Source organism: Tupaia chinensis, unplaced genomic scaffold (assembly GCF_000334495.1).
Source record: "Tupaia chinensis unplaced genomic scaffold, TupChi_1.0 Scaffold000437_1, whole genome shotgun sequence".
Taxonomy (NCBI): domain Eukaryota; kingdom Metazoa; phylum Chordata; class Mammalia; order Scandentia; family Tupaiidae; genus Tupaia; species Tupaia belangeri.
The window spans coordinates 960123-986337 of record NW_006159942.1 but is presented as its reverse complement, the minus strand read 5'-3'; the positions used below and the strand labels follow the sequence as shown (position 1 = coordinate 986337).

General features: G+C 40.2%; 1 long non-coding RNA gene across 1 annotated transcript in view; it reads right to left on the bottom strand.

Annotated features, from left to right (window-relative positions):
- The window catches only part of LOC106735559 (uncharacterized), a 27508-nt gene extending 1293 nt beyond the window's left edge, over window positions 1-26215 (bottom strand). Inside the window, exon 1 of the long non-coding RNA XR_001370860.2 lies at window positions 26128-26215. This is a non-coding gene — a long non-coding RNA (uncharacterized LOC106735559). The remainder of the gene's footprint in view (window positions 1-26127) is intronic.

The following is a 26215-nucleotide window of genomic DNA, read 5'->3' as shown; positions in this document are numbered from 1 at the left end:
GTGTGTACTTTTTGGGGGAGAGTCTCATTTTTTAAAAAATCTGCCTTCACAGATTTGCTATGTCAATATTATTGACTCAACATCAAATAGAAAGGCCTGTAAATATGGAGTATCCCTCTAGGTGGGTGTTTGGATTCATCATTTACTTTTCCTGTATTACACGTTATATTAAGTCATAACATCTATTGATCTGACAACTTCTGAGAGTTGATTGTATTACCATGTCATGTTGTGTAATTGAGAAATACAAACAATCCATTTGAGGAAGTAACTGACATGTAAATCCCCTCTGTCACCCTGTAATATGCATATCTTGCCTAATATTGCCTCATCAGAAAAGTCATGCTCTATTTTGTCTATGTTTTTTCTGTGCAAAACACATCATGATTTTTCTGACAACACAAGAGGCTGTCAGACATCGAAATAATTCCATCCCTCCCCTTCATTGAGTATATGACTATTACCTGAGACTATGGGCTGGATCACTCCCTACTAAACACCACACTTACACAACTAACTATTCTCCATCACAGTCCTTTTAGGTTGTGAATGTCTCAAAAATAACAATGTAATGAAATTGAATGTAATAAAGTAGTGAGGTAGACAAATGATCTAAATTATCTAATAATTACGGTAAAGACATTACCAAGATGTCAGAGCAAGAGGTTTCAGCTTTCATCCCCCACACAAAAAAATAATTAATTAAAAAGTTGTGGATAGACAGCTATATGCAAACTAAAATTGCTGAGGACTCAAGGACCCGCTAAAATATCAACACAGTGGAGAAAAACAACAACAACAAAATGAAGAATCTCCATACAGAAAGGATTTCTGGTGAAATCAGCACACCTGATTCACCAAGAGGCAGCTAGGACCAAAGCGTATACATGGAGGCTATTGGTATCAGCCACACAGCAGGAGCTACGGTGGTCCTTAGCAGCCTGCTCCACAGGGGACTTCAACATCTTTTGCCAGTGAGATAATCAACAGCCATTCCCACTAGGAAATGGCTGCATATCGCTCTTTCTCCCTAGAACCAACCATTGTTGTGCTGCTTTGGGTCAGTGCTACCAATCCTCCCAACACTGCATGTGTCCCAGTCCCCTCAACTGTGGTTTCCATGTGAGTTTTCACACTACAGCCCTGGGCTCTGTGACTGCACCACACCTGTCTCTGTCTCATCCCATGCAGCCATTACAATTATGAGCTAGTTCAGGAAGTTAAGGTCTCCCTGAGCATATTTGTGCTCCAGGAATCAGCTCCACTACCATAAAGTGCTAGGTCCCACCCTGCAACTGTCTGTACACCTAGGCTCACATTCTCAATGTTTCGGCAGCTTCACAAGTACCCATGCCTCACATACTACTATCAAAATAGAAGCAGATATCTCTGCACCCCAGGCATGGGGATCATGACTGCCTTAGACCATAGAGCCATAATTCCTCCATGTGTGCCTCTGCTTCAGGCTTCAGTTCTCTGACTGCTCCACAGGCACCACCTCTCAGACACCAGCACCACCACCAATATAAACAGACCTGCATGCTAGACCCAGAGAAAAGAGAAATCTTCTCAACCACAACTTCCCTGATGACAGAAGAACAGATTGACAGGACCTTATCAGCCATCACTACTAAAGACCCAAACAATTTTTGTTGCCACTGTAAGTATCCACTGTTATAACTCCTGAGGATTCCTGAGATCTTCATCAGTGCTGACTCAGCTGACAGCTGCACAGAGAATACAGTTATTCTCTTAATATTGCCAGAACTGTGGCACCCCACCTAGCCAATGTCTTTGAACTTGCTGAATAAGAAAAGATATTTCACAACAAAATGGGGCTATAAAGTCTGAAAGAGGTGGCTTATCCACCAAATTTTCAGGCAACAAGAAACATGAAAGTCAAGAGGCATTTCACCACCAAAAGAACATAATAATCTCCCAGTAGCTGACCTAAAGAAATGGAGATACATGAACCATCTGACAGCAATTCAAAGTAATTGTTTTAAAGCTCAGCAAATTTAAAGAAACTATAAAGAAACAATTCAACAAAATTAGAAAAGTATACATCGAAAATAAGAGAAATTTGACAGACATTGAAATCATTGAAAAAAAAAAATAGAAGAAAAAGCAAAGACAAACAAGGCCCATCCACAGTGGTACATGCTGTTAGTTGCTGTTCTCTACAGAATGTGAGCTTATCAGAGGCATGGGTCCAATTCATGGTCCAACCTAAAGGCTGGGACCTCGGCATGCACCTGTTATCTCATCGACATAACTGTAGTGTATTCATGATAGAGTGTGCATGTGTGATACGAGAGAGAAGCACCCTTGACAAAGTCTTAACACACCACGATCCCCTTGTCCCAGTCCTCCATTGTGGCGAGCACTGCATACGGGAGCCATCTCGAGCTATCTCGAGACACTCCATCTCCTTAGCGTCATGGGCACATGTGCATGCATTCTGGGTGCTTTCAGGCCAACCCCCAAGGATCCAAATTTATGGTCAGAAAATGGCTTCCAACACTGCAATTCAACCTTCTAGCAACTGTTGCATTTATTGATTAAGTATAATTGTAAGAAATAGGAGGTTTGAAGATACAATAATAGAGAGGACAGTTGAAGATACGAGCGGCTGTATAGGAGAGTAATTAGTGGAAGGTGGATAGGAAGGGCTCAGGACAAACAAAAACAACATTTAACAAACATTAGAATGGAAAGTTATTTGTTGAAGATGATGTATATGGTAATATCTTTGACTTGACTGCATGCACACTTTGAAAAACATATTTTATGCTATAAAGATACACAGTGATAGAGCCAGCAGATAACATCACAGTTACATTGCTGGACACCCACATGGCCAACTGTGGTTTGAGTCCCAGACCCAGTGACTTCAAATTCATACTGGGTGCATGTGTGGGCATGCCAAAGATCTCAGGAAGAGAATACAGGAGAAGGGATTGTGGCATGGCCATCCCCCCTCTTAAAAAAAAAATAGATGCACAATGATTAAATGCAAATAAGAAATCATATCCAAAAGATTCCAAAAACATTTTTCTACAAACATACCAAACGTAATCCAAAATTCCTATGGAACTGCAAAAGATCTCAAATAGCAAATTGAACTTGAGCAAAAAGAAGAGAGTTGGAAACATTACACTATTCAATTTCAAAACCTACTATTATAAAAAGCTATCATAATAAAAACAGCATGGCACTGACATAAAAACAAAAACACAAACCAATGACACAGAATAGGGACCAGTGTGAGTTTTAAGATGCCAAGTCTGGGACTCAAACCATGGTTGATTATGTGGGAGTGCAGTGACGTAACCATTATGCCATCTGCTGGTCCCAGATAATTTGTATTTCTAATTTGTATTTCTTGAGTAACACAGTTTCCCAGTATTACTCTTTGCCATGTTTCCTGTCTCAGCACTATTGACATTTCAAGCCAGATGACTCTATATGGGGGGCTGTCCTGTGCATTATAGGATGTTTAGCAACATTCCTGTATTTTCCCATTAAATCCCAATAGTATCCAGGCTCTCCAAAGTTGTGACAACCAAAAATGTCTCAAGATATTGCCAAGTGTCCCCTGAGGACAAATTCACCATCAATTTAGAACCACCGTTCTACATCGAGTTGTTCAAAACGGTGTTCATTTTAATATGCAGGTTAATATACAAGTATTAAATGGAAGATGAATATGTCAACTTAGTTTTAGTCTCAGTCCTGTAATGACAGGGCTATGCTGCACACGTGCACAACAGTGCCTGGGTGGGAGTATTTCCATGGAAGAATTGGCTGAGTTGCTAGGCCAAAGGAACAAAGGAAAGTGGATGGAAAGCAGGTGCTTGCTTGGTTGTGTTCTTGGGAGGGGAACGCTTCTGCCTGCTGGCTTTAAATAGGTGCTCTGCTGACTTAAAAAAAGAAAGAAAAATGCTATTTAAAAAAAAAAAAAAAAAAGGAAAGAAGGAAGGAAGGAAGAAAGGAAGAAAGAAAAAGAAAGAAGAAAGAAAGAAAGAGAGAGAGAAAGAAAGAAGAAAGAAAGAAGAAAGAAAGAAAGAAGAAAGAAAGAAAGAAAGAAAAGAAAAGAAAAGAAAAGAAAAGAAAAGAAAAGAAAAGAAAAGAAAAGAAAAGAAAAGAAAAGAAAAGAAAAGAAAAGAAAAGAAAAGAAAAGAAAAGAAAGAAAGAAAGAAAGAAAGAAAGAAAGAAAGAAAGAAAGAAAAAGAAAGAAAGAAAGAAAGAAAGAAAGAAAGAAAGAAAGAAAGAAAGAAAGAAGGAAGGAAGGAAGGAAGGAAGGAAGGAAGGAAGGAAGGAAGGAAGGAAGGAAAGAAAGAAAGAAAGAAAGAAAGAAATCATAGACCAAAATACCTGGTCACAGGCCCAAAGCCCCATACTCCCTCAAACTTCATCTCCTAGAGCCCGTCATTACTCATGATCTATTTTTATAGTACACTAACCTTACATGGAAAACTCGGTCCTATCCTGAATGCAGAGAGAATGCGACTGGAATCTGACATCATGGCTGTGCGTACTTATTCAGTGCGGTAATCACATTGCCCGATGAGTAGCTGCTGCTGCAGAACTTCAGGCACATTGAAGTTTAAGTGGATTATTACTGACGCTTGAGGGCATTGCTGTCCTAACATTGTCCCAAGAATGAGACAAAAAAGCATAAATGAACACTTGGTATACACCCTGTTCTTACGCCAGGGGCTAGCTCTAGGCATAAAGTGTATTGTCTCAAAATCCATGTGATTAGTAAGATCACACCCTCTCTCACAGTCCTCCTTCCTGACACTCGGCTCTGCCTTTTTTCCCCTCTCTCTGTTGCTGATTTACAATTTCTCTGCCTCTCATTGAATTATAATTCCTCCATTTGGGGACAATATATTTTTTTTAATTTCCTTTGGATTTTGCATCAAAGACTGACTTCTGCGTCAAGAAAGTGTTGTGTAATCTCTCTGCTGTCATTATGACCATGTGTATATTTCCTTCATTTAATTCATTTATTTCCTTTCCTGGAGAAAAATGTTACAGAAGACTTGGGAAACCGAATGAGTAATGATACTGTTGGTATCAATAAAGGATAATTTCCTGTTAAAATAAAATTCTCAGATTGACCCTGAATTCCTTTTCAGAGAAATTTTTCAAAACACACTTTTTGTTCATATACTGAAAGAAGTCTTTTGACACTGGACCTAAATTGCAATGAAATGAAAAAAGAAAAAGAAACCTTTATTTAGAAACTGTGATCCAAAGACACAAAATTTTGTAAATACAGGAAATGTCAAATAATGACTGGGCACTGAAAATAAAGAAGATGAGGGTGGTTCCCTTCCGCCAAATCTCTGTTCCTTTCCTACCAGCGCCATCTTTCCTCCAAGCCCCATGGGGCAGTCTTGACTGCAGTCACAGCAGCTCCCACTGCCTCCTCCTCCCTTTCGCTCTCCCCACCACACCCACATTAAAGAGAAAGGACTGAGGGACTGACGAAGACCTGGCAGAAGAAGCCATCTGACGTGGGAGTGTCCTTCCTGTAAGCCTTTAGAGCATTGGCAGAACAGGACAGAAGGGATGACACATAACATTCCCGCAATGCAGGGCCAGAGCCGAAGAGTTCTGAGAGCTCGCACAGGGTGACAGCGTGAATACCCAAATGGCTCCAGGAGAGGAGAGGCTCAGAAGATGCTCTGGGGCTAAAAGAACTGATGTTGAAGGAAGCAAAAAAAAAAAAGATAGCAAAGACTAACAATCACATCAGAATAGGATATGGCTAACACTTATACATTACATTTTATTTGCTGTTTTACAATGCGCATACATTTTTTACATTTGAAATGCATTGCATATTTAACTATGTGGTTTTTTTACATTTTTATAAATTTTGATCAGATTATTAAATAAAACTCTGGAATTTACAACTAATGAAAAAACTCACTATATATTGACATTGTGATTTTTCCTCCAGTACTGTACTCATTTATTCAAAGGGCCTAAAAGCGAAGCCATGGGAAGCAGCAGTTAGCGTAATGGCTATGTCGCTGGACTCCCACGTAGTCGACCGCAGTTCGAGTCCTGGACCCGGTGGCTTAAAACTCATGCCGGGCGCGTGTGCGTACGTGCCCAAGATCCCGAGAGGAGAATGGAGGAGAAGGGATTGCGGTCTGACCATCCCCTAGGGGGTTGATTGCTTGCTTTCTGTCTCTCTGTCTCTCTCTGTCTGTCTGGCGAGCGCACGCGCCCTGTAGCGAAAACCTCTCTCTAAAACCGAAGCCATGATTGTGCTCCAAATCCTTCCTCTCCATCAGAACCTTCAGTAAAAGGGACTACAGTTTCTCCCAAGGCATCCAAACCCTGGACATTGTACTTCTCACTCGGTCTCCACATCAATGTGCTATAAAGTCTTAAAACTTCTACCTTTTAAATATTTTTTTGAAATCAATTGATACCTCTCCCTTTCTGCTGACAATGTTCAACCTCATTTGGATTATTTCAATAGCATCTTCAATTGTCTCCCTCAGTCCCCTCTAATCCCACCGATTATCTACACATGAACTAGTGATTTTTGAAAAGTTTACTTCTTTTTTATTCATAGTAGAAAGCTACCTTCTTTTTATTCATAGTAGAGAGCAAATATGCACACAAGAAAAAGAGAGAGTAAAGCACCCTCAACAGGGTCTCCTCAGACAGTGATCCCCTGTCCTAGCCCTCCCGTTGATCAGGATCTTGGTACCAGTTCATGCTGCCTGGGGAAATCGGAATCCGCAGTCGGCCACATGGCTTCCAGTACTGCAGTTCAATGCTGGAACCACTGTGCCACCAAGACGGGCAGAGCTACTGGATTTTTCTTAAAATTCCTCAGAATGTTTACATCGTTAAAATCATTTCATGGGATGGTAGAGTTTTGCTAATACGTTTACTAGCCAATGAGATTTTACTCTCCTCCCCCCAGTCTAGCCCTCCCAAACATAACCCGGCTTTCATGTGTTTTTAGGTGAGACGTACCACCTTTCTTTCCTAAGTAGTCCTAACTGAAGGATTCTGATTGGCTTCAGTCAGTTGGCACCCAGCATTTCTCTGGTTCAGGGACCATGACCAATGGAGAAAAGGAGACTGGAGGGAGGTGTTTGCCAGACTCTTAGGACAAAGCAGTGTTCTCCTCTTCCAAGGAAGGACTGAGTGAATTGTTTGTTTGGTCTTTTCATGAATGTGAACAAGGAAGCACAGACCTGCTAGAAACCCCTGGCACCTATCATACAGTAAAAGAAAACTCTAGTTTCCTTGATGCTCTAAGACACCTGCAGAAAGAAGACAGTGGGGAGGGAGGGTGGTGATAAATTAGTTCCTTTGGTCCGTATTTGAGCTGATGGATAAAGCCTTGCCTGAAGTTAATTACCACTAGAATTCTAATCTAGTTATGAGAGCAAATACATTCCCTGTATGACTTACCCCATTTGAGGTGATTTTAGTCTCCTTCTCCCACTTTAAATGAGACTCACCAGGCCACACCGGACTTCTTTCAGCTTCTTGAATGTAGTGTTTCCCTACTAAGGGGTTCCCATTGCCTTGTTCCTTCTCAAGACATCGCTTGCCTGGATGCCAATTATCAATTTATTGCCTTTAAGCTTCAAATTCACCTTTTGTTCACCTAATCTGTAAAAATAGGTCTTTGAGGGACCAGCTGGTGGTATGGTGGTTAAAACAGCTGGACCCCACATGATCAACTACTTGGGTCAAGGCCTTGGCCTGGTGGCTCAAGGGACACAACAACAGGTGTGCATGCCTAGCTGCCCAGAGTCCCAAGAAAAGAATGGAGAGGGAATGGCGATGTGGCCACTCCCCTCAGGGGTGCTTGCTTGCACGTGCTCTCTCTCTCTCTCACTCTCTTTCTCTCTCTCTCTCTGGTGAGCATATGTGCCCTATAGCAATTTTTTAAAAAAGAGAAAAAAGAGGTATTTTGAAGTTTCTTTCTTGCTTGCCTCCATGAGAGAGACAAAAAGAAAGGGAAAAAGAAAGAGACAGAGAAAAAATGAAAGAAGGATCATCAACAGGTTATCATACCACGATCCTCTGCTCAGTCTTCCCAGTCAGCCAGGACCACAACCATACGTGCGTGTGCCCAGTGTGTACCGGTCATCTTAGGAACCAAACCCCTGACTTTCTGTATGGCTTCTAGCATTGCAGAGCCTTGTTCTGCCACTGTACCACCATGGCTGGACAAAAAATGGGGCCTTGTCTTTTTTTTTTTTTTTTTTTTTTTTTTTTGTGGGGTTTTTTTTTTTGGGCGCGAGGTTTTTTGCTATAGAGTGCATGTGCTCACTAGAATGACAGACAGAGAGACAGAAAGCTAGAAATCACTCCCCAGGGGTAATGACCAGGCTGCAATCCTTTCTCCTCCATTCACCGCTCTGGATCTTAGGCACGCACGCACAAGCACCCGGCATGAGTTTAAGCCACCGAGTCCAGGTCGACCACATGGGAATCCAGCAACATAGCTATTATGCCAACTGCTGGTCCCAAAAAGGGCTTTTTAAAGATATTCCTTTTGGCAACAGAGATGATACATTTCGTCAGTTGGGAGTGCTCAACTGAGAGACATTGTAGGAGAAAGAGGTCTCCCTTTCATGTCCCAGTGGCTCATTGTCAGGCTGCTGTAGAGCATGACATTTTTCTCTACTGCTTGGTCTGCATGGGTTCACCAGTGCTAAGTGCATGCATGGGGCAGCTTTCTCCAGCATTTGGCCACCACGTGTTTTGATTCTCAGCTAGAGCAGCAGATACTGTGGGCCTGTTTCTTAGCTCAGGTCAGTAATCCACACTTCTTCTCCTCTACTTGGTGCATGCACGTGCTGGCCCAGAGCTGCTTCAGTCAGAGCCACACAGTGGAGTGTACTAGGATCCTGGACAGAGAGTCCTCCCCAGCACTCTCAATTCACGACTTCCAGTAGTGAGAGAGACTCCCTACTCACTACCTCCAATAGCAGAGACTCCCTACTCCCTACATCTGTGTGTTCCCTCCATCTGCATAGGTACCTACCTACCTACCAGAGCTCATCTTCACGACTTCCAGTAGTGAGAGAGACTCCCTACTCACTACCTCCAATAGCAGAGACTCCCTACTCCCTAATCTGTGTGTTCCCTCCATCTGCACAGGTACCTACCAGACTGAGCTCATCTGTTCCCTAGAGGGTTCCTCCTAATTGCCCTGAGACAGCGGGCTAACTCTGGTCTAGGTGACACAGCATATTTCTCCATTCTCTAAAGTGCTATAGCCATACCTCCTTCAATGAGACCTGAACCTTCCTTGCAAGATTGTACTTGCTTAAGTATACTTTTCCAGTCCTAAGTTACCTTTCAGGATGTTTTTTCCATGTTTGTAGTTAGTCTCATATCTTAGTTTGACAATTATTTTTGTTTTTATTTAAACTTCCTTTAAGTTACTGTGTAATTCTTTCTCCTGATTAGACCCAAACTAATTTCTTCTCATGGCTGTTCATATTCTTGATTTCAGGTTAAATATCCTTTTTTATTAAACAATTATTTTATTTAACTTTGTTTATGTATGTATTTAAATTTGACCAGAGAGGGACAGAACAAGAGAGAGAGAGAAGGCAAGTGAGAAAGCTAGCTGCCAGGTTTGGGACTTGAGTCATGGTTGACCATGTGGGAGTTCAGCACCCTTAACCACCATGCCACCTGCCAGCCCCTAAATGTCCTTTTTGCTAGCAAACTTTTATAACTTCCAGACTAAGGTAGATCACCATATTAATTATCTCTCATTGCATACCATACTTTTCCTTGTTTGTATTGCTTACAGCTATAATGATTGTTTACTTAATGTCTTACTTCCTACATTAGAAACTCAATAAAGAAAGAAAATGTGTCTTTCTTATACCCTAGTATCTAGTAGAGAACACTATTATGGGGTCTTTGAAGCAAGATTTTTTTTCAGCTTTATTGAGGTATAAGTGATAAATAAAGCTGCATCTTTATATCTTTAGCTGTACGATAGGATGGCTTGATATACACATATATTATAAAATAATTATCACGATTAAACTAACACATCTCCCACTTCATATATGTGATAAAAACATTTGAGATCTACTCCCTTAGCAAATTTTAAGTGTATAATACAGTATTAACTACATTAGTAATTGCCAAATTAAATAAGTCCTGTTGCTTTTAGCCAGGAGATTTTCCTCCTAAGAGCCAGCTCAGTGATAAATCAATGCTTGATAGCTGAAGCATCAGCTTATATTATCTTTAGTTTTAGCTTATATGGAAGCCAATTTTGTCTTTTCCTGTAAATGGCTTCTTACTATGCAGGGTTTTTCCCGATCAGCAATCTAGGAGCATCTTTCCAGACATCAGTTTAATGTTTCCTCAGGATGACTTCCTCTTTTTGTGACGCTCCTAGAGTGAGTTTCACACATACTGCACAGACCACTGCATCTGGACATTTGCTGGTTCACCATCCAGAATTCAAGTCCTATCTTTTTGCAGAGGCCAAACTTCATTTTGAAGGTTCACCCTTCCCCTACCTTCTGTTTATGCAGATAGAATGAAACTGATTTCATGCCTGTTAGGGGTTTGCACTGATGGCCAACTCCTAATCACACAAGAGATTTTATTTATTATAACTTAGGCCCATTTAGATGATGGCTAGAGAGATAAGTTGGGTGGATGTTATGGTCTGGATAAGGGTTTGTTCCCCAAATTTCATGATTTTGCTCTTGGTCTCAGTTGGCAGTGATTGCAGGTCTCCTAAGGGTTCATGCATTGGGGTGTGGTTATATTGTCAAAGTGTTAAGTGGAAACAAATTCTTCATGGCATCCCAGACTCATTCCATGGGTCTTTGGGTATGACAAAGCCATTAGGGTGGAGCCTCCATGATTGAGTTCTCACGTGAATAGATGAAGAGGAAATGAGGCCAGCAGAGGTCCATGTGATGACAGATCACACTCTACTCTGCCCCAACTTCTGCCTTCTGTCATTTTGTGATGCCTTTGGACTTTCCAACTACCAGAACTGTGAGTCAATAAACTTATATTTCTTCAGAATCATGAGTCAATAAACTTATATTTCTTCCTAAATCATCCCGTTTCAGGTATTTCTGATAGCAATGCAATAATGGATTCAGATACTAGGGAATTATTGGCATTGAAGGTATGTGGTTAGAAGGACAAGCTATAAACTACAAATCTAATTTTTGGAATGAAGAGATAATGTGTACATTCCAGGCTTGAAGACATTTCATGTGGAGCAACACAAATGAAAAGATATTTAAGGGAAGTTAAAATTTTATCTCCCTAAACTTGTGATTCAGGGCATTACATGACAATGTGATGACACCAAGAGGCATGCTTGGGCACTACAGTGTCGTATGAGACCAAAGGCAAGTGTGTCCTGATACTTCAGACAGGAGGAAATACATACAGCTATGGATGGTGTATACACTGGCACTGTCTTGCACATTCAGTGACACCCATATCTCCCTAGTCAATGAGTACACCTGTCCCCCAACCCCTCAACTGTCATAGCGTCTTTTCATGGAGACCAAATATCTTCAAATTTTATACATGGTTGTCGTACGAGTTGTGCTCTGTTCTTATCTCTAATTTAAGACTTAAATTTTTGTAACTAATACTGAAACTACTAAGGATGATTCTATTTTAGAATTAACAGGTAAAAATAACATGCTAAAATGTATGTTGTCCAAAAGTCCTCTAATGTCACGAGCCTGTGGGTAAAAATGAGGTAACGTTAATATCGATATTACAAATTTTGCCAACCATTCATGTCTTCATTCCTGACTGGGATTTGATCAGATCCTGCCTGTTTACCCACCCATGACCCCAGGTAAAATAGGGGGGATGGGTAGCAGTAAGTATTTCTTGACACATGTCTAGAAAATTTCTCTTGCTTTGCTGTTTCATGCCTGAGATCCACTTGGGGGAGGTGTCTCCCCACGGCCACTTTTGCCAACACTGGTTATGAGCTGAGGTTTCCCCACCTGGGATGCTATCTCCTGCACTCTTCGGTCTCTGCAATGCCTGAGCCATGCAGGGGTGGTTGCAGAAACAGGTATATATTTCACACATCTCTGATGAGGACTTGCCAGCATGCACTGATGTCACAGCTTGGCATCTAATTGTAGGGCATTATCAAGCTATTTCTGCAGCATAGTGGCTGCTGCTGTTTTCACAAAGGAATGCAGAGCAGGGTGTTATGTCCCTGATCCAAGGGGGATAAACCACAGTAGTGACATTCAAACATAGGCTCTGTGTCCCAGTTACCTCTTCCTGTTTCTTTTTTTTTTTTTTAAGGTTATTTATTTATGTATTGAGATGTATCCTCAGCAGAGTCCTAATGCTGAAACTACACATAAAATATAGACCATGTCTATAGTTTGACCTCCTCAGAGATTACTATCATGCAACGGTTTTAAGCTGTTTTGCCAGTTGAACATGCGCAGAGTAAAAACAAAAAACAAAGACAAAAATAAAAACAAACAAACCCACCTCATCCTCCAGATGACCTTGAGCACAACAGAAACCAAGAATCCCCCACCTATGGAAATAAGCTGGAAACCTGACCACCAAATTGTATTCCAAGATGAGAGATCCCTCAGTAAGGACGATCTGGTGCTCCACACGTAATGTACAAAACATGGATACATTTGGGGCAGACAATGCCTGTGCATCCTTTGTCCTGCCTGGCACAGACCTAAGAAAATTGACTGTAAGCCTGTCAGCCTCTTAACAATCCCACTGAGGGACTAGATAAACTGGGGCAGAGAGCCAGGCCACTCTGGCAATTGCACGAGATGTAACTTGGGTTGGTCATTAACAATGCCTATGGCGTGTTTTGACCAAAAGGAAGATAGTTAAAATATACCCCAATAATCAGACCAGATGGATTCTCTATGGTTGAATTCAATCTTGGGCTGCCATAACATGGTCAACATATTTCTGTGTTCAGATATTTATTAGCCATTACAAGGATTTTTTTTTTTCTTGCAATCAAGTGGTTTTCCTGTTAAACTCATTCATTGTCTGTCTGGATGATCCATTCATTGCTGAGAGGGGAGTATTAAAGTTTCCTATTCTTAACGTATTGCTGTCTATTTCTCCTTGTCATTGTTTGCTTTATGTATTTCTGTGCTTCAGTGTTGGGTATGTACACATTTGTAATTGTCCTGTCTTCCCATTGAACTGGCCATTTTATCATTATGTGATGACCTTCTTTGTCTCTTGTGACAGTTTTTTATTTAAAGTCTAATTTGTCTGATATGACTATAGCCGCTCCTGCCCTTTGGTTATGATACACATAGACTATCTTTTTCCATCCCTTCTTTTTCAGTGTATGTGTATCTTTAAAGTGAGCCTCTGGTAGGCATCACACACTTGTGTTTCTTTTCTTTCTTTCTTTCTTTCTTTCTTTCTTTCTTTCTTTCTTTCTTTCTTTCTTTCTTTCTTTTTTAGAGGTTTTTGCTATAGGGCGCATGTGCTCACCAGAAAGACAGAGAGAGACAGAGAGATAGAAAGCGAGAAATCACCCCCCAGGGGAGATGGCCATGCCGCAATCCCTTCTCCTCCATTCTCCTCTCGAGATCTTGGGCACGAACGCACACACACCCAGTGTGAGTTTAAGCCACCGGGTCCGGGACTCGAACCACGGTCGACTACATGGGAGTTCAGCGACATAGCCATTACACTAACTGCTGGTCCCAGACACTTGTGTTTCTTATTTGTTTGGTTTTTAATCTACTTGTCACTATATGCTTTTGACTGGTGACTTTAATTCATTCACATTTAAAGCAAATATTGATAAAGATTTACTATTCCCATTTTGTTCGTTATTTTCTGTGTTTTGTAATCCTTTTGTTCCTAAATGTAGTCTTCTCTTGCTGCTTTTCTATGTGGTTTGGTAATCTTTTGTAGTGATGTGCTTTGATTCTTTCCTCCTTTTTTTTTGTGTACCTACTATAAGTTTTTTTTTCCTTTGTAGCTACTACCATTATCTGAATGTTTATGTTCCTCATCCCATATTTATGTGTTGAAATCTTTGTCCCAGGAGACCAGCAGTTGGCATAATGGCTATGTTGCTGGACTCCCATGTAGTCGACCGTGATTCAAGTTCCAGATCTGGTGGCTTAAACTCATGCCAGACGCATGTGCATGTGTGCCCAAGATCCCTAGAGGAGAATGGAAAAGAAGGGGTTGTGGCATGGCCATCCCTGGAGGGTGATTTCTCACTTTCTGTCTCTCTGTCTCTCTCTGTCTTTCTGGCAATCGCATGCACCTTATAGCAAAAACTTCTCAAAAAGAAAAAAAAAAAACTTTGCCCCACAAAGTGATGGTGTTGGGAGGTGGAGACTTGGGGAGTTGATTGGGTCATGGGCACAGAGCTCTCCTGAATAGGAATTTGTCCTTATTAAAGAGGCCCAGGATGGCTCCATGATGCAGCAGAAATGCACCTTAAGAGAAGCAGGATCCCACAAGGTGATAGTAATTCAAACCCCAGCTTGGTCATTCAAAAAGCCAGAAAACACGCTGGGCATGTGTGCAGGCACCCAAAACCTGACAGGCTGGAGGACTAGAAGACAGAGGTTGTGGGGCGAGGTTGCTCATCTCTCTCCTCTTCTTTCACTTTCGCATCTGCATACATATACTTTATCATAATTTTAAGAGAATGGATTTGTTTTCTTATTAGCTTTCAAGCTTCCCTTTGTCTGCCTTTTGTCTTTTTCCACCCCTTACCCAATTTTGCATAAGTCACTTGGAGTCTCTTCAGAACTCCTACCTCCATTAAAAAATGAATATTCTATTGGGAAAAAAGATCGCAGTCTATGGTGCAGAAGAATCTGTTGCTGCGGTGGTCACTGTGCCTCGTAGCCTGGTTGGCCTTGCCATCTTGCCATCTTGCCTGTACCATCAGAGGCAGAGACTAGAGCCCAGCAGGTCTGCATTTCTAACATTTCTTCTCTGGATGTAACCTTTGAAAGGTGAAGGCCCATGATTTCTGCCACAGTATTTTTCCCTCTCTGGAAAACGTTTAGCTTCCTATATTCTTGAAGAGTAAGGCCTGTTTGTCCTCCTCACCATGTAAAATCACATTGAAGTTTCATTTATACTAGGCCTCACCCTCAAAATCACTTCTCTGGGGATGAGTAGTGGTTATATAACAGGATTCCCACAGTGTCGATGGTGGTTCAAGTCCTGGACCCGGCTGCTTAAGACTCACACTGTGCACACATACGTAAGTGCCCAAGATCCTGAGAGAATGGAGGAGAGAGGATTGCTGCATAGCCATCCTCCCAGGGAGTGATTTCTCACTTTCTCTCTCTCTATCTCTCTCTGTCTCTCTGGTGAGTGCATGTGTGTCCTATAGCCTAATCTCTTTCTTTAAAAAAAAAAAAAAAAAAAAAAACCTTTCTCATATAGCTGTAAACTAATTCTTACAATACAACCAGTGCAATATGGTTGAAATTTTTCCCTAAATATTTACAAGAATATCATTTTTATTTAAGTGTCCCTTTCCTGTCAAAGCATTTTGTAGATCCTGGGTCTTGTCAAATTGTAAAAAAAAAAAGTCACATTCTTTCCTAAAAAATATGGAAAACCTAAAAATAAAGCCCCTAAGTAACAGGACCCTACCTATTTTTACCATTCTCCGGACTTAACCAATTTATTGCACTTACTGTTGTATATAACTTCTTTTTCCAGATAAATTACAAAATTCAAATTTCAGGTAAAAAAAATACAAGTTTTTAGTATGTCCCAAATTTTTTTTTTTTGAGAGGTTTTTTCTATAGGGTGCGTGCGCTCGCCAGCCAGACAGAGAGAGATAATAGAGACAGAAAGCAAGAAATCATCACCCCAGGGGGGATGGTCCCACCGCTATCCCTTCTCCATTCTCCTCTTGGGATCTTGGGCACGCACGCACACGCGCCCGGCGTGAGTTTTAAGCCACCGGGTCCGGGACGCGAACTGCGGTCAACTACGTGGGAGTCCAGCGACATAACCATTATGCTAACTGCTGGTTCCCAGTATTCCCAAATATTATATGGACTGACTGAAAATATCATTTATCTAAAATCTAAATTTAACTGGGTATCCTGCATTTTTATTTGCTAGATCTAGCAGCCATTTTCTCTCCCATGCAGACAGCAAAATCTTTAAAGGAAAGATTGTTCATATGTGCCCCTACTCTAAGCACAGAATCTTCACATAGTAGATCCCAATTTTTGCTGAATTAATAAAAATGCAGATGAAATAAATACATTCTGGGTAGCATTAGCAAAAGCTAGTTAAAATTTAGTAGTTTGCAATGTTAAAATGAGTCACTTAACTGAGGTAAGCTCAGTGTATAATTAGAATGTGTTTGGTATAAGATGATCACACACAAATTTTGAATTTTTGAACATATGTGAGAGAATTTCTGTGATGTTTAATTCAAATTATTTACAAGCTCCTCAGCCTCTGATGAAGTATTAAGAATAGCAATGGATCCAATATACTAAGTATAGCAGTTCAGAGAGTGAGAACACTGACTGAATTAAGTAGGAGGGTCATGGAAACTCAATTGAAATGAGAAAAAATGTTATTCCTTTTTGTAATATTTTCCCTTGATGCTGGGGACTGAGAGTCAATAATATAGAGTTAATACATTAGTAAAATTAAACTATTTTCCACTGGAATTTTTTTTTTTTAATTCCAGTCATTTTTTCCCCCGGGATTTTTTTTTTTTAAACCATCAAAAAACAAAAAAAAAAAAAAAAAAATTAGAGATTTGACTGTGCAAGTGGATATGATATAAATATTACCACCAAACAGCTAAAATTACCTCTATGTATCACAATTGATTTTTTAAATTTATTTACATATTTACATTCTCTCATTTTTTTTCTTTCTTTTTTCTCTGACTCTCATTCTGGAATCAATAAAATTTGGCTTTTAACTTTTAATAAACTTTTGCCAACTCTCTGCTCTAGACCAGTTCTTTAAAGACTAGGAAAGCATGTATTTAGGTTTTTTTAGAAGATGGCACACATAATTTGACACCAAAGATCTGTGTCCATATTCTGCTTCTTTACAGAATATGGTCTTGTAGGGGCCAGCAGGTAGCATGGTGGTTATGGTGTTGGATTCCCATATGGCCCACCATAGTTAGGGGCCTAGACCTGGCGGCTTGAAAATCATGCCAGGTACATGTGTTCATGTGCCCAAAATCCCAAGAGGAGAATGGAGATGGGGTTGTGGCATGACCACCCCCTTTGGGGGGTGATTTTTCACTTACCCTCTCTATTTTGCTCAGGTTTGTGCACATGCCCTATGGAAAATAAAAATAAAAAATTTAAAAAAGGAAGGAAAAGAAACTGTGAAGGCAATAAAATAACAAAAAAAATGTTCAAAATTTCAGGAGAGGGAACCAGCAGTTAGCATAATGGCTATGTCGCTGGACTCCCACGTAGTCGACCGCAGTTCACGTCCTGGACCCGGTGGCTTAAAACTCACGCCGGGCATGTGTGCGTGCGTGCCCAAGATCCCGAGAGGAGAATGGAGGAGAAGGGATTGCGGCGTGACCATCCCCCCTGGGGGGTGACTTCTCGCTTTCTGTCTCTCTGTCTCTCTCTGTCTGGTGAACGCACACGCCCTATAGTAAAAAAAAAAAAAAATTTCAGGAGAAAGTTACTTGGACCATAGAATTCCAATCGTAGCAAAATTGTGAAAATGAATAAAAATACTTCATACATGCAAGAACTCAGAATATATATTTATCACCAAAATTAATTCTGTAAGAATTTCCTAAAGATGTATATCAGCAAGAAAAGGATTATTACTTGGCTGACCCTGTGGCCAGGTAGTTGAGGGTGCTGGATCCACAAAGACAAGCAGAGTTCAGGTCCTGGACCCAGTGGTATGTGTACAAGCATGTCCAGAATCCAGATGGGAAGGAGAGAGGGAGACAAATAGATTGTGACATGACCATGCCCCATTGGGTGGGAGTGGGAGGCTGGGCATGTGACCATGCTTTCCCCCTCTCCTCTCTGCCTCGTTTTCTTTCTCTGGTGAGCACATGTGACCTCTGGCAATAAACATAGAAAACGAAAGAAAAGAAGATTATTATAAAGGAAGATATAAGGTTTAAGAAACAATATTAATCAAAAAATTACTAAAACTTATTGTGAAGTCTATTTGTACTGATTAATAGGCTAAAGCTTTCATATAATAATAAAAGACATACATAGGCTTAGGGAAGCCAGCAGGAAGATTTTTAAATATACCATTTTTTTAATCTTATCCAATTGAAGAATATTTTACTAATTAAATTTATAAATTTTTGGAAAAAATAGACACTTGCTTACATAGGAGAAAAAAAGAAACTTATTAGAATAGAATGATAATATAAAATATTTAAATAACTTGTGAGGATAAGAGATAAAGAGCTGGAAAGGGAGAAAAACAAAATACACTTAATAGGAAATAGGAAATTGAGGTAAAGAATAAGTAGAAATAAATCAATAACCATATCAAAAATGAATGAGTCATATATAATAACTCCATTAAGACATAAACCCATTTTTAAAAACCCAGGTATCTAGTAGTTAACATCTATCATGAAAAAAATCGGGAACCAGCAGTTAGCGTAATGGCTATGTCGCTGGACTCCCACGTAGTCGACCGCGGTTCGTGTTCCGGACCCGGTGGCTTAAAACTCACGCCGGGCGCGTGTGCGTGCGTGCCCAAGATCCCGAGAGGAGAATGGAGGAGAAAAAAAAAATCAAAACAGAAGTTGTCTTTGGGGGATGAAGAGTATTGGCTGAGAGATGACATAAGGGACCTTTACAGGGTGACAGTAATGGTTTGTATGTTGACAAGAGATTGGGTTACCCAAGTATATGCATTTTCCACCTCAGCAAATATATATTTTATTATGTATGAATTTTACATAAAAGACTCTAAATGAACACTGTAAGGGCACAGAAATTGAAGTATTTAATTGGAAGTATAGCTTATTTTTGATAGATAAATTGATCTTCGAAAATTACCTTGAACTATATCAGTGAAATCAATGAACACTGTAAGGGCACAGAAATTGAAGTATTTAATTGGAAGTATAGCTTATTTTTGATAGATAAATTGATCTTTGAAAATTACCTTAAAATCAATGATTGGATTGATAGATATGGGATAATACAAGTATACACTTGAAGCAAGTAAAAAGACCGAGAAACGACTGACAATGCAAGCATAGGATAAGGTTAATGACAGCGTACATTGACGGCACCCTTATTCACAAAGCCAAAAGGCATAAAACACTCAAATACCATCTACTAATGACTGGGTAAACAGAGTGTAGTATATCCATACACTAGCTATTAGGCATAAACAAAAGGGACAAAGCACTGAGACACACCACAACACAGATAAACTTTGCAAACATTCTGCTAAGTGAAAGAAGACAGGCAGATTTTGTCATTAGGGAGAACCAAATCATCCAAAGTAAGTGAATTATCTGTTATACACAAGTCAGATATAAGATTTTTCTTGGTACCTGAATAAAACCCTTTATATATAACTACTTTTTAAAAAAATATATTTATTTATTTCATTCCATTTGTTACTAGTATTATTATTTTTAATTTGACCAGAGAGAGACAGAGAGAAAGGGAAAGTGAGAAAGCAAGCCCCCAGGTCCTAGCGCTAGAACCGCAGTTGGTCATGTAGGAAGCCAAACCCTTTAATCACCACACCACCTGCTGGTCCTATACATATAACTATTTTTTAAAAGGAAAGAAGACAGACATAAATGATCACATATTGTAGGATCCCATTTACATGAAATACGCAGAATGGGCTAATCTGCAGAGAAAGTATATTGTACTTGGTAGCAAATTATTAGCTTCAGCTTTTAGAGTCACCTCTGAAGATGTTTATAATGGAAAGTGATGGGGTCTGGGACTGCCAATAGATAAAATGAAAATCAAAAGATTGATTTATTACAATAAGCTGGATTAGAGCATGTACTTTAAATATGCAGCTATAATAAATGTTCTAGTTCTCTCTCTCTCTCTCTCTTTCTCTCTCTCTCTCTCTCTCTCTCTTTCTCTTTCTCTCTCATACACACACACACAGGCCAGCCTACTTCACCATCACCAGAAGGGGAACAGACCAGATTAAATCTGTCTGCAACCAGGCAGGTCGAAAGTGATATTAAAATTAGCAATTCAATTCAGTGCCACAAAATGGACACATCGTTTTACCACTTCCCTTTCTGTTCTGTAGGGAAGGATGGAGAGTCAGAATTGCTTCTCCCATAATATATCTTGTTGAACAGAACAGGGTACAAATACAGGAGAATTGAATATTTTCTCCCATTCGACACCTGTCTGACCAAAATGATTTTTTATCATCACATACATGTGCCTAGCATTTTATAGTTTACCAAAGATTTTCTTATAATTATCGTATTTGGCTCTTCAAAGTCCTTTTGGAATATAATAAATTAGAGGCTCAAAATAGGAATTCCAAAAATAACTGTGACTCTTAAAATTCTAAGACCTACACAGAGATTTTCATGACACTCCTGTTCCAGGATTTTTAGATCATAACAAATGTTGCATTTATGATATATTTCAGATTCATGCTACTTTAGTTGAGGGTAATATGGTCCACAAATATAAAGAAAGGCCAGACAGTAACACAGTGGTGAAATGCAATGCTCTTTGAGGTTGGTCCCCATGCAAAGGTTGCAGGACAGCATCTGGAGACCTCCCTGAGTACACGTGTGCCCGTATCTAGAACAGACTGAAGCTGGGGGTAGATCACAGCCTTAGAACCCCGTTGGCGATTCTGTCTCCTGTGCACTCTCTTTTTGTCTCTTTCACTCATGGAGTAAATAAATAAATAAACTTAAAAAAATACATTTTAAATTTAAAAAATGTTTAAATAAAAACAAGTATTAAAAGGCAGCAGGTGAAAAAATACATGAAATTCGATAGGCATATATAACTAAACCACCTCCATCCTCCATAGTCTGCTCTTCTATTACCATCAACACTCACTTTGGTTAGAACCTTGGGGCTCATCCTATATTTCTTCCTCTTCTAATCTTTCATATCTAATGACCAAGTTCTGACCTGGAACCTCCATAATACCATCTACAAATTACCTCCTCCTCAATACCCACCACTGTATCTCCTCTCCTTTCAAAATAGCCTATTTGGTAAGCAAATTCCTTACCTCCTATTCTGCCTTTTCCTTGTCCATCCTCTATTCTATAGGCACAATGACTTTGCAAAAATGCAAATCTGATAACTACCCCTCCCCATTCCCACTGGAAGATGCTGTGGATAGTGTAAAACCACAGCTGTTTTATACTCCCTTTTCCTTAACACTCACAAAGAAAGAATGAAATTGTGTTCCCTCAACTCCCTCACATCTATTAATAGGGTGTTCATTTGGGGCCAAGAATTATAAGGCATTTTGTTGAGTGACTTCTGGGAAAGTTTTACATTTCTAATAAAGGAAATTGCATTAATTCTCCCAATAGCAGTCAGAGCTAGTTCTGAAAAAGATAGCTAAGAGTACAAGAGAATTTTTTCAGAAAGTTCATGGGTGGGCTAGTCAGTAGCATGGTGGTTAAGGTGGCTGGATGCTACGTGGCCAACTATTTAGAGTCCTGGACTCAATGACATGGAGAACACACTGGGCATATGCACATGTGTACCCCAAATCATGAGAGAACAATGGAGAAGAAGGGATTGTAGCATGGCCATTCCCCTGGGGATTGCTCGCTCGGCTCTTGCTCTCTCTCTCTCTTTCTCTCTCTCCTCCCAACCCAGAAAGCACACATGCCCTATAGTAAATTTAAAAAAAAAAAATTCATGAGTCTTGCATTTTCTGAATAAACAATGCATACATCTCAAGATTGGGGCACCAAATTAATATGTACTTTCATTTCAGTTTTCCATGACATTTTAAAAGTCTTGTATCCTTTTGTTCTGAAATGCTCTTTTGGAAACAGGCATGATTTACACTTCTCCCTAGGTTTATAATCCATTGAACTGTTTTCAATTCTTACCCTTTTAATATACTTTTTCTCCCCATAGTTGACTTTTTGGCTCAGCAGATGTATCATTTACTCACATAGTAACAGCAGCTATGTTAATGTTTCTCTTTGGCCCCACCCCCAAGAAGACTTCATGGTATTTGAATGGTAAAGAAAAGGTAAAGATACATAGGATTAGCCTGGCCTCTTCAAAATTGAATTGCATTGGGAACCAGCAGTTAGCGTAATGGCTATGTCACTGGACTCCCACGTAGTCGACCGCGGTTTGTGTCCCAGACCCGGTAGCTTAAAACTCACGCGGGGCGCGTGTGCATGCGTGCCCAAGATCCCGAGAGGAGAATGGAGGAGAAGGGATTGCGGCGTGACCATCCCCCCTGGGGGGTGATTTCTCGCTTTCTGTCTCTATGTCTCTCTCTGTCTGGCGAGCGCACGCGCCCTACAGTGAAAATCTCTCCAAAAAAAAAAAAAATTGAATTGCATTTACATTAGCTCAAATTCACTCATGTGAGGTGAAGTTGTGACCCACACAAAGCACACAGTCAAATTTAATGCCATAGGTGCTATGTCATATTCATTTTATCGCCTTCCTTGTGCACGTGGAAATTTTAACCCAGGTCTTATACATTTCTCACTTCACACATTTTTTCTGTTTTGCTAATTCAGGCAAAGTGGAAATTTTCGTGAAGTGAGAAATGTACAAAGCTTTGTAATTATAATCTTCTTTACCTTCACTCTTATCTCTAGATTTTAGGAAAAGTTCCAGCAGAGTCCTTACTTTATTTCTCCTTATATCCGATCATTTAAACAATCTAACTCTTAAAATCTTTTTTCAATACATTTTGAGAAAAGAAAATTTCAAATTCCACCTCAGTTTTTCAATGAAACCACTGCTCTAAGAGTAAAAATATGGTATAACCATGTAATATTATTTTTCTTCATGCAATTGTATACATTAGTAGAAGAAAAACATGTATCACGATCCAAATAAATCTACCCAGTAAGCCAAACTGATTAATTTACTCTTCTAGACCTTTATTGTATTCTCTAAGGTTGCTTCTCTTATAGGATAAGCAAAAGCCAGTTTGGTATAGTCTCAATCATAGTTAAAACTAATTTGTAGCCCCCTGGGACTGCCAATAATGGTAAACTGCAAAGCACTATCCAGCTACACACTAATTTTTTCTCCCAAACGATTCTACCCTGGCCATTTCAGAAGATATCTTTTCTTTTTTACTTTTTCTTTTCTTTCCTTTTTTTTTTTTGAGAGGTTTTTGCTATAGGATACGTACACTCACCAGACAGACAGAGAAAGACAGAAAGACAGAAAGCGAGAAATCACCCCCCAGGGGGTTGGCCACACCGCAATCCCTTCTCCTCCATTCTCCTCTTGGGATCTTGGGCACGCATGCACATGCACCCGGCGTGAGTTTTAAGCCATAGGGTCCAGGACTCGAACTGCGGTTGACTACATGGGAGTCCAGTGAATGGCTATGTCACTGAAGATATCTTTTCTGTAGACAAAAGTGTAGTTTGTTATCACGTGCTGGAGGGAGACTGTATCATGTCCAAATCCATCAGTGCATAAACTGAGTTCCTCCATGCCTAATCATTTCAGGAACTTGGGTGACTTCTAACCAGGGATATAACTAAGACACTTTAGTCTTCTACCCCCCCTTTCTGAACCAGTAACTAGGGTTTGTGATGACATCTACATGACCCCAAGTACTTGAAAAGGAATGTTTTTATCTCCAGTCATCTTGGTCTGATTTGCTTGACCATATAGCAAGGCCACTGGCTATAGCCCAAGAGCACGTAAGTATCCAAACAACTTCCTGAGGAGAGGAGTCTTGCTCCACTTCCAATGTTAGACAACCCCAGCTGTGCTCATTACACAGCATTGAACTGACTTCTTTCCTTAAGGCTTACTCTTCGGTGTGCTGCGGATTTCTACATAGCAATACCATTCTCAACCTGGACACTCCATCTAGAGAACAATAAACAAGGCCAACAATCCAAGTCTTGCCTCATCTCAGAGAAAATGTCTAAGACTAGGTCAGTGATGGAGAAGAGAGGCCTTCAGAGGACTCTGTCATTGTTCTGGCAGGGAATAAAGCAACTTCTCCTATATGTGCTGAACACCCCTTGTAGACTTCCCCTTAGTGTGCTCTTGGGTATATTACTTCTACTTTATGACTGAAACTATTGGGCTGTTTTTAATATTTACTATTCACGAGTCTCACTGGCATCACCCAAGACATGATTTATATTACTAGCTTTCTATCAGTTGATGCCTTTCTACGGTGAGGACAATTCTGATAAAGGTTAACTAGAAAGCCATCTTTTTTTTTTTTTTTAAATGGGAAGCTTTTTAGTCTAAAACTGAAGAGCTATTCACTGGGTAATGTATTTGATTTCTTTCAAAAGCTCCAATCTGCATATATTGTGATAGTAGGGCATTCTATTGTAATATTATTTAAACAGTTGGTTCATGAGAACTAAGTGAAAATACCTATGCATTTCTCTTTTAAAAATTCTTAACACTGCTATATACTCAAAGACCAATTGCAATTCAGATTATTTTTCTGGTGATTTGTCTATCAGGTTCAGTAGAATTTTTAGATGAGGAATATAATTTTGCCAAGAAGTATCCATACTTGCTTGCCTTTGAGAAAGTCTTGTTCATTGGCAGGGCCTCTGAGAGATAATGTAAATCTCACAGTCTGATAATGTTGCTGTTAGCTGCAGTTAAGAGTCCCCTTCTATTTATCGTAAAGGTGACCATGTCCCTTAGAGCTCCCTGACCATCCTCCAGTGAGGCAGTTCTCATGTCAGGAGCACGCTGCACTAACTTGTTCTTAATGGTTATCAGTCTAATCTCGTCTCATTAGACTATGATACTAGATGAGCGAATTCTAGTACTTTTGTGGCAAAATAGCAAATGTATGCCAACTTCAGTTCCACAAGAATGTAAACTATGCTTGACTGGACTCTGAACTGAAACTGAAAAAAAAGCATAATAAAGACCGAAAATGGCAAACCAATCGCCTGTGGTTTCTCTGCATACTCATATCAGATAGAACTGAAGCTATCAGAGAAACCCATTTTTGAATCCTCCATGGTCTACCATTAACCTCTATGAACAATCTGTCTCATGCCTGGGGGCCTGACAGGATTGTTAAGTAAACTAGTAGGAATCAAAACTTACACCTTTCACCTTGCTTATATTCTTTATCACAATAGCTATCTCTTTTTTTTTTTTTTTTTGAGAGAGATTTTCACTGTAGGGCACGTGTGCTCGCCAGACAGACAGAGAGAGACATAGAGACAGAAAGCGAGAAATCACCCCCCAGGGGGGATGGCCACGCCGCAATCCCTTCTCCTCCATTCTCCTCTCGGGATCTTGGGCACACACGCACACGCGCCCGGCGTGAGTTTTAAGCCACCGGGTCCGGGACACAAACCACGGTCGACTACGTGGGAGTCCAGCGACATAGCCATTACGCTAACTGCTGGCTCCCACAATAGCTATCTCTTAATGCCTTCCCAGAATTCGGGATTGCTTAATGTTTACTAAGAAGGAAGACTAAGATAATTGCAAAGATTCCCATGCGGCATGGCCAACTGAAACCAGGCAAAAAGTAAGAGCACTAAGTCTCATTCATGTCTAAAGGCATTCCAGTTACACACTCAGGTTAAGGCAATGCCCACTCAATATCTCCAGTCACACTTGGTTCCTTCCACATATCCTCTCAGTTTTATCTTCAGGCCTGTTAGTGTACTGTCCCTGTCTTCCATGCTTAGTAGAGGATTTGCCCTACTTACCTTATTTCTTTCTTGGAATCCCACCAGCAAAGAGAGCGAATGAATTGCAGGCTTGTCCCTTTCCCTCCCAAAGCCACAATCATGGCTGCTCCCTCTCTGCCTACTTCTCCACATGATAAACAAAACATACCACCATCCTTAGTGAGATTAACTGAGTTAGGTTACATTTCCTAGAAAGGAAACCTAGGAAAGGGATTCGCCTCCCCAAGACTTACCGGGGGGAGAGGTGTTCTTCAGAACAGATTTCCAGGCTTGATGAAAAGAGTGAAGCAGAAGCAGGAAGAGGAAAGAATCAGAATGCCC